Source organism: Carica papaya, chromosome 9 (assembly GCF_054855325.1).
Source record: "Carica papaya isolate Zhongbai chromosome 9, ASM5485532v1, whole genome shotgun sequence".
NCBI classification, from domain to species: Eukaryota; Viridiplantae; Streptophyta; class Magnoliopsida; order Brassicales; family Caricaceae; genus Carica; species Carica papaya.
Window position 1 is genome coordinate 19,618,381 of NC_142317.1, and position 9,584 is coordinate 19,627,964.

Here is a 9,584-nt window from a genome sequence, read left to right on the forward strand (position 1 = left end):
CTGAAAGATAGATAACTAACTATTCATGAACCTCCTCAGTTTTTGCTTTAGTTACTTGAGCATGATGTTTTTTATTGTTAATGAATAATGATTTTTCCTTAAAAAAATCATAGTTGATTCAGTACTAAAAACAAGTACTATTAAATTTATAGTTCAATCAAATAATAAAATAGAACCTAATTTGAATGAATTATTTAACTTTATAATAATAAGTGAATTAAATTATGTATATTTATTATTTAAAATATAGTATTTGATGACCACTTATGAGAATTCACGCTTTAGTGAATAATTAGAGGCAATTGATGGTGACTATAATGAAATGCAACCAACATAAAGATAAAAGCTTTGGTATTTGCAACAAAGTAGATCGCATTTTCTTTAGGTTTTAAGACAAAGTTGAACTTTTTTAAAAAAAATTTTGTTTGTACTTCGTCTTGTTGATACAATAGTTAAACAAGTTTTTTTTCCAAGTAAAGAAATAGAGAGGGTGGGCACGAAATGGACACATGAGTTCCTTTATTTGTCGCATATTACCTAGTAACATTTCAACTTTTGTGACAATCTGAATCAACCACTAAAATTATATCGTCTATAATCTAATTTCTACCTGTAATAGGACCCTTATTAAAGGTACTAGATATAAATTTTATACTTGATGAATATTTTTCTAAAGTTTTGGTTGTTATTTGAGGATGTTTAAGCTTTCATTCTATATTTTATTTCTTTTCCTCTTAGTTAGATTTAAAAGTTTAATCGAATAATATATAACTTACCTAGAAATGTAGTAAGGACTATTGAAAGATTTATATTTATTCATGAGCCTAAGTTTTTTGTTGACTTGCTTGAGCAAAATTGTAACGACCCACTTTCTTCGTGGAGAAATGAGTGTTACTCCACACATATAGCTTGATAAATTTACACAGCAATAAATAAAAACCTAATATTCTATCATCCCTATATGGAATTACAAGACATAAGGCTTACAAGATTCTTTACATAACATCGATATCATATAATTAACTGACTTTACAAAATAAACTCTGACTGTTACTAAAGATTCTTCAAAGTCTTCCTTTGATCTTGAACTTACTCTCGATCTGGACTAATCTGCATTAGGAGGTGTGAATTGGGGTGAACTTCACGGACTCAGTAAAGAAAAAGAGTAATGCCTAGAACAAAGACATGTACACACTCAATCACCAAATTTTTTAAATCAGTTCATTCAGTAAACATTCAGAATTTCTTATTTCAGTATCATAACTCAGGGCATAACAGTTCCATAAATAGCATAATTCAATATTCAGTATCATAATTTAAATAGTAAGCAGTTCAGTAGATATCAATTCAATATTTCAGTATCGTAAACTTCACTCATGACTTCCTATTAACTTATGTTTTATTAAAAATAGTTTCACTGTGCGATGTCGTTTCCGTCGGCATCAACAAAGGCAATAAGGATCTTCTCTACCACGTGAATATGTTACAGTTCAGTTCACAGTTTGTAGTACACAGTATACAGTTTACAGTTCTTATCGCTTCGCCATGTCTAGCTGAAGCCGTATCCACGGGTAGGGTTCACCACAGTCACATGCCAAAAGGCTACACACACACACACACCTGTGAAAGATCAGCCCTTTGTCTCTGTGTTTTCACATCGAGAATTCTTTGCAGATGAAGAGATGTCAAAGGGGCTTCTTACTTCCCAAACGGATCCTCCTACATCTATATATAAACGCTGGTTTATCAAGAATACGCAAGAAAAGCACTTCGAATTGTTGATTCATCGCCAGAGATGGCTTAGAACCAATAGTTCATTATCTAATGGATTTTTCCGTTCTAATACTCCATCTGAGAGTTATCAGTATTTATCAAATCTGTTCCTATCTAACAGAACGCTATTGGATCAAATGACAAAGACATTGTTGAGAAAAAGATGGCTTTTCCCGGATGAAATGAAAATTGGATTCATGTAACAGGAGAAAGGTTTCCCATTACTTAGCCGGAAAGATATGTGGCCATGAAATAGGGATTAAGTGGAACGGAAACCCTTGGTGATACTGGTTAAATGAATTTTTCGTCTTTTAAAGATTCTTATATTATTCTTTTACTGATTAGGTTTGCTACTAGATGACCTACTTAAACATGCACCTACTTACATATCATATATATTATGCATCAAGAAGCCTACATAATAAGCACAATACATACACCTTATATGCATAGCTATGGACTTAAATAAGTATATATATAAACACGCAATACATATAACATAAGTATACTTGTATGTTCACACAAGTCATATATGTATTCCATAAGCAGACACATACAAATTGTTCACTAATACGTACACTCGTTGCACAACCTACAATTATACATTTATATATATAGATATATATGTGTCACGCACATTTATAACTCGATAACTAGCATGCATAAAATCTGCATATACATACAAGTAACTATGAATACACAATTATACATCATACACAATATCAAGTAAGTTTCCAATCATATGTAATTGTGCACTTACGAATATGATGAGTTAACAGAATCTGTAGTAAAAAATGTGAACAGTTAGTAAAGTCTGTAAACAAGACATCTCAACAAAAAATAAGGTTCCATAAAAATATGGGGGCCTCTGAATGAGACTAACCCAATCCCTTAACTATAGTCGAATTGGATAAAAACATCAGAATCCTTATTGACTCGAGTCTACACTTTCCTTAAAATCTTCACTATCACTTGGTTAATTTCCTCGTTCACAAATACATAACATGTGTATTAAATGATGAGAGATTTTTAGAAACAAACCCAACAAAACTAGTTTTATCTTGGCATGCAATCCCGCTCACCGGAGTCACCACGTGTCACCACGCGTGTGCTCCCGATTCACCACGCGCCGCTAGTAGAGTGTCACCCACCACCTCATGCGCGGCCACTAGAACCTACATGCACTACTAGAACCAGTCACGAACTACTACCTTTGGGTTAGAGATTGCCACAGAACCATTCATGCATCCAACTCCAGCATGAATCTTGTGGAATCAGGTTGGGAACGCACCACAGATCACGAAGTCGCACCTGAGCGTCATGCGAGTTTCTTTCTCACACGGCACACTATTGCACTATTTATTTTTTTGCTTCTTATTTTCAGTGCATATGGACTAGTCTCTCAAATTCGACATTTAGTTCTGCGCAGCGGATGACCTTTTTTGCTGAACGTCGGTCTTCTTCTCCGACTTATTTTCTCTCTCTATATGCGACTCTCTTTCTCCTCACGCACAAGATCTCTCCTCTCCATGGTTCTCTCTCTCACTATTTTTATAGTCAGAGGAGGAGAGCACCATATAGCTTTCCTCCTCTTTCTTCGGTGGACGGAAGAGGCATACACGCCTCTTCTTCCTCTTCTTCTTCGGTGGCCAGAGGTGTACACGCCTTCAGTTGTCCTCATATTAATTTTCTTTTTCTGTCACCAAAACGATGTTGTTTTGATGCTCTCAAAACAACGTCATTTCACATGCCTGTATTTTTCCTTTCTTCATGTCAAAACGGTGTCGTTTTTGGGATTTCCCAAAACGATGCAGTTTTGGCTCTTCCTGATTCTAAGAAGTAGGTGGGCTAGGTTTGTTTCTCTTGGGCCAAGTTTTTACAAAAATGGCTTTTACTATTTATGGATGATGACATTTTCTTGAAAAAAAGTAAATGTTGTAATCCTTATTATTATATTGACTTACATTACATAAACTAATACCGTACTATAAAGAAATATGTCTAATTTTGTAGGTCAATAAAAGTATAAATGATTTATCTAAAAAATATTAAACCTTGATAAATTTATATTTAATTAAATTGTAAAATTTTAAAATAATTTTTAAGAAATAAAAATTAATTTTATGTAAAATTAGAATAAAAATTTTAAATTCAATCAATTTTTATTATTTTCTAATTCGTTTCATCTCGTAATTAAATGAAATAAGAATTTTCTTATCACCTTAATCAATAAACTGGAATTTACTTATATTTTCTTATGATTTGATAATTGATACAAACCCAATAAAAGTAACTATAGTTTTTTAACTTTTCTTATCGTTAGATCTTTTTAAGAACTACACACACAAACACAGATATATATATATGTGTGTGCGTGTGTTTAATAAATATAAAGGGCTATTGTAACTCGATGTAATGCTAAAACACTATAAAGTTTTCAGTAGAATTTATAATAAGAAGTGGATATGATGATGATGATTGTCATATCGTACATAAGAATCAGTAAATAGATATATATATATATGAGAAAAAAAATACATATTTTGGTTATGATAACTAAAAGTTGAAAAATAAAGGAAATAAAAATTATAATATTTTGTTTAGTTTAAATTTATAAATGAAAAATAATTATTAATATTAGTTATTAATATTATGATGAGTTAGCTACTGAGAATCAAAATAGAATTTTAAAAGAAAATTAATCATTTCCTCTTTCCTCTTTCGTGAAGAGTTCTTATGTGAAAAAAGATTTATTATTCATGAACGATAGCATAATTAATAAGAAAAATATTTTAGTATAAAATACAAGTCTATTTCTTCTTCTTTAATATTTATGTTAATAAATAATATAAGAAAAATGCTAATTCAGATTTTTTTGCTTATTATAATTATTCTAATTAAAAGAATCTAGTCTTTACAGAATATTATTTTCGTTTGGATATGTCATGACTCTTTAGGACAAAATGCAATTTCATTACTATCTCTCTACCAACGCAGTCATAAGCTAAATCTTTTGATTATATTGAATCAAATATTATAAACAAATCATCATTAATCCATATAATTACATCTAAAAATTGATAAATTTTACATTTTAATAAGATTCAAACTTGTTGTCTTCAAGAAAAATGTAAGAATCTTAACTGTTCAAACACTATGTTTATGATAATTTATGAAAATTCTTAAAAACTTCATTGTAGTGTGTGCTTAATTTTGATAAATAAACAATTGTCACAAACTTTAATGGGCGCATTTTTGGATCTTGATATCACAAACTTTAGTGGCTATTTTCTCTTTTGCAATGATATCATCCTATGTTTACCTTATAAATTGTTAGCTCCTCTACTCTATCCTATCTTATTGGTACATTTCTCTATTGCTCTCCCTTTTATCTCTTTTCTATCACTTTCACTTTTCCCCAAATTTTCTTGAAAGATTTCGAACTTTTACTTTTCTAGTTGTGGAAATTAATAAAATATATGATCTACAGCTAAGCTTATTGTATCATGCAATTAACATGTCAAAAATCTCTTTTCTATACTCACCTTATCTGATTGACCTAGTGCACACCTCAATCCTTATAATGTATCCTCAAACATCAATTCCTATTTGTATAAAAAGTAAATGTTTGAGATAAATTCTACTATCTTTTCTAGCAAGATACTTTTACGTGAAACTATTAAATGTTAATGATTCATCCCAACCAACAGCAACAAAATTTACAATTTTTTGAAACAATACCCTTTAGTTTGTAATTATCTCAGCAAAATAAGTTTAAGTTTCAAATCAAAAAATTAAAAATTAGGTCGAGATTTAGACCTACTGTAGTTCCCTCAACTAAGTGAATCTAATAATCATGAAATGTTTCTTTTGCCTAAAAACATAATAGGAACATTTAGATTTAACTCAATTTAATCATGACATCACCATCAACATAAAAATAAGTTAGAGTTTAAATTTGTTTTACATGAAAAAGGAATACTTAAAACAACCTACAGAGAATTTATTGGCATTGATTTTTAGAAGCTTTCATCCATCCTATCTGCCCAACAAAAGAAAACATAATTACTTTATAATATTGTTATTGAAAGCGATTAAAATAGATAAAATACTAACAATGAAAAATTAAATATTGAAATGAACTTTTATAAATTAAATAAAGGATAATAATTACTTTAGTTAAGTTACAGTAATTAAAAAAATATATAAATCTTATTTTATTCTTAATTAATTTAAAATTGAACTGAATTTGTTAAAAAAAAATTGTATTTGTTACAATAGCAAAATATTCGAGAGTAATGTTATTCATTTACTAGAACTATTCGAATTAAAAGATTAAGGAACTAAAAAAATAAATAAGACTCAAATTAAATAAGTTGTAAGAAGCAAGAGTACCTTAATTTAAAGGAGTGTGTTTGCGCTTGAGATGGGTGGTGCTACCTTCTAAATGCCTCACCAGACATACCCATTTCAGCGAATAATAATAATAATAATATTATTATTATTCTTCTTCTTTTAAAATTAAAATCTACAATGTTTAATAATTTTTAAAAAATAGTTTTATTTTTTATTAAGATATAAACTTTACATCTTTAGTGAAACTTAAACTCGTAAATAATAAATAAAAAACAAAAATTTTAGCTACTACCATATTGTTATAATTCATTATAATTGTTAATAGCTATAATTATGAGCCGAGAAAACAGATTTTCAATATATATGCAAATAAAGGAAGCCACTTGTCCATTTCATGCAAAATCTATTCATTTCTTTGGAAAGAAATTATTTAACTTTTATATTGGCAAAATAAATACATAAGAAGCTAGAAATAAAATAGTTCATCTTTATGTACTCAAACCTAAAGAAAATTTGATCTCTTCTATTATAAGACATCAAAGCTTCTATCTTTGTATTAGGTACATCTCATTACAGTCGCCATCGATCACCTCTCATTATTTATTAAAGCATCAGTTCTCTTGATCAATTGTCAAAACACTATATTTTTAACAGTAAATGCATGTCATTTGATTCATTCATTTGTATGAGATTAAATAATTCATTCAAGTTAAGTTCTACTTTGTTATTTAATTGACCTACAAAATTTGTCTTATTTCTTTCTAGTACGGTGTTACTTTATACAATGTAAGTCAATACAATAACAACGATTACATTTACATTTTTTTAAGAAAATGTCATCATCCATAAACAGTAAAAACAGTTTTGCTCAAGCAAGTCAACAAAAAACTTAGGCTCATGTAGAAATATACATCTTTCAATAGTCCTTACTACATTTCTAGCTAAGTTATGTTCTATTCGATTAAACTTTTAAGTTAAGAAGAAAAAAAAGAAAATACAGAATGAAAGCTTAAACATCCTTAAGTATAACTCAAAGTTTAGAAAAATATTCATCAATTATAAAATTTGTATATGGTACCTTTGATAAGGATTTTTGTCATGCCCTGATACTCGATATGAGGCACAATTCCTGCTCAAGCCATTTCATGCTGTGGGCCCATAAAATATATACATGCGTGGATAAAAAAATATAATACAACCTACCATCTCATGTGATATGTACAGTAACTATATATACAAAACATGAACTTAGAATTTAGAGTCTAACAAAATAAAATAAAACTCTTCAAACATATGCACAAAATATATAAAAACAAGAACTTTTTTACAGATTCTACTCGTCTGGCAATGATGCTAACTCTTTATTCTCTCTGAAAAATATCAGGACAAAATTTAATGTGTAACGACCTTGAAAATATCCGAAGGAAATAAATTATAAATTAAGTGCGGAAGCGTAGTAAATGTTCAAGGTTTACATTCCCTACACAATAACATAAAGAAAAAATTAAATATCTTAAAAAAATTGCAAGAAATAAGGAAATAAAAGGAAAATAAAGAAAAGTAGCATCTATTCGCAATCCTCTTGTGGTTCAAGCTCTGTAACTTGGTTCTCTTGATCTAAAATGGTTAAATAAGGAATGGGCTACACTAGTCCAATAAGGACATCACACTATATCATCGACAAAGAAATAAAGGTTGGTAGAAAATCAAAAACCACTAATGGAGCACTAAATTTAGCAAATTCATTTATCAATCATAAAACCATTTACCCTCCACTTATCGTAATGGAATTTAAAAAAATAACCTATACAGATAATAATATTATATAGATCATGATTTCATATATAATCAGCAACATAGCACATATATAATTATATATCCATCATCAATAAATCAAATAATAACTGTCACTCTTTTTACCAGCCTGCTGGCATCCATAGAGGTTCATAGGAACCCTTTCCTTTAACATTCTCCATTATAGGCTGTCCCCATACCCCGTCCGGTATGAGCGCCAAATTATAAAACCTCAATACCCTGTCTGGTATGAGGGTGAAGTAGGCCGTCCCATACCCCGTCCAGTATTTGTGCCAAATTATCAAGTCTCGATACCCCGTCTAGCATGAGACAACGTTCACAATAGGGTTCCCTACGTACCTAGTCTGTCCACCATCTCCCAGGATATCCAGTAAGGCTGCCGTTTCATCCATTCACTTAATCACACAATTTTTACCGTTAAACCTTCTTTTTTCCCAATTCAACCGTAAACACATAGAATAAACCATACATGCATTCAAAGCCATAAAATAAATTAATAAGATGCCATCATGTATATAAACTGTAAAAACAATCAACAAACAACAGTAGATAATTTTCGGTCCTGGCTCCATTAGTAATATGCAATTAATATGCGCATTTTCTAAATTCGCACAAAATACCAGATTATTATTTATTTATACTTTAATTCTATGATAGGGAATAGGGTAAGGGATCCTTACTCAATTTGATGCCCAAAAAGCTAAGCTGTTTGACTGCGCATCCAGGCGATTCTCAAGCTCCTTAAATTTTTCTTCGGAAATTAAAACGCGCTAATAGTACCTATAAATTTCCCAAATAAACCATAAATCAGTCCCAGGGACAACATGGCAAATTTCAAAATTTCGGCACAGCAGCTCTGCTGTGCTCTAGTGACGGTGCTACCACGCGCAGCGGTAGTCCACCTTGGGTTGGCTATTTTTGGCCGAATTTGCATCAATCCCTATGAGAAAACACATTAAGCGGCCTCGGTTGGTCGAAAAAAGTTAAAAAATTGAAACTTACCGACGGTGGTGAACTCCGATGAAGCGGCTCCTCAAGTTCACGGTACGGTTGGGTGTTTTCCTCCGATCAACCTGTAGAGAAGGACAGGGTTATCACAATAGTGGAAAAATTATACAGAACAGGAATCAGGAAGGGCCCCATCAGAGGCGTTTTGTGAAATTCCCCATGACAGTGCTGTCAGGCTTCGCCTATATTTTTCGACCAATTAGCCGGTCCTTTTGCTTCGATTTAGCCATGGGTGTGTCTAGATTTGAATTCTGAGCAAAAGAAGAAATTTTTACCCTTTTTGGCCATCAGAAAGGGCTCCGATGCGGCGGCAGGTGGCGGTGGTCTCCTTCCCGGCAGCCGACTCTTCTTCTCCGGCGAGGGGGTATGGTGGCTAGGGTTAGTGTTTGGTGTGGATAGGAGTTATTTATATCTATCTGCTTTCATATGGGCCGTCTATCGCATTTGATCTATACCGTCTGATCGTTATTAAATACGAAGTGAATCTAGGCTGTTCATCGTAATCCAATTTGGGCCATCCATCGCGATCAAATATGGGTCATCCGATCGCGTTCAAATCTGATCATCCAATCGTGTTTGGGGAGGGAATGCATCTGGGCCGTCCGTGCGCGCGGGAACGGATTTGTGTCATT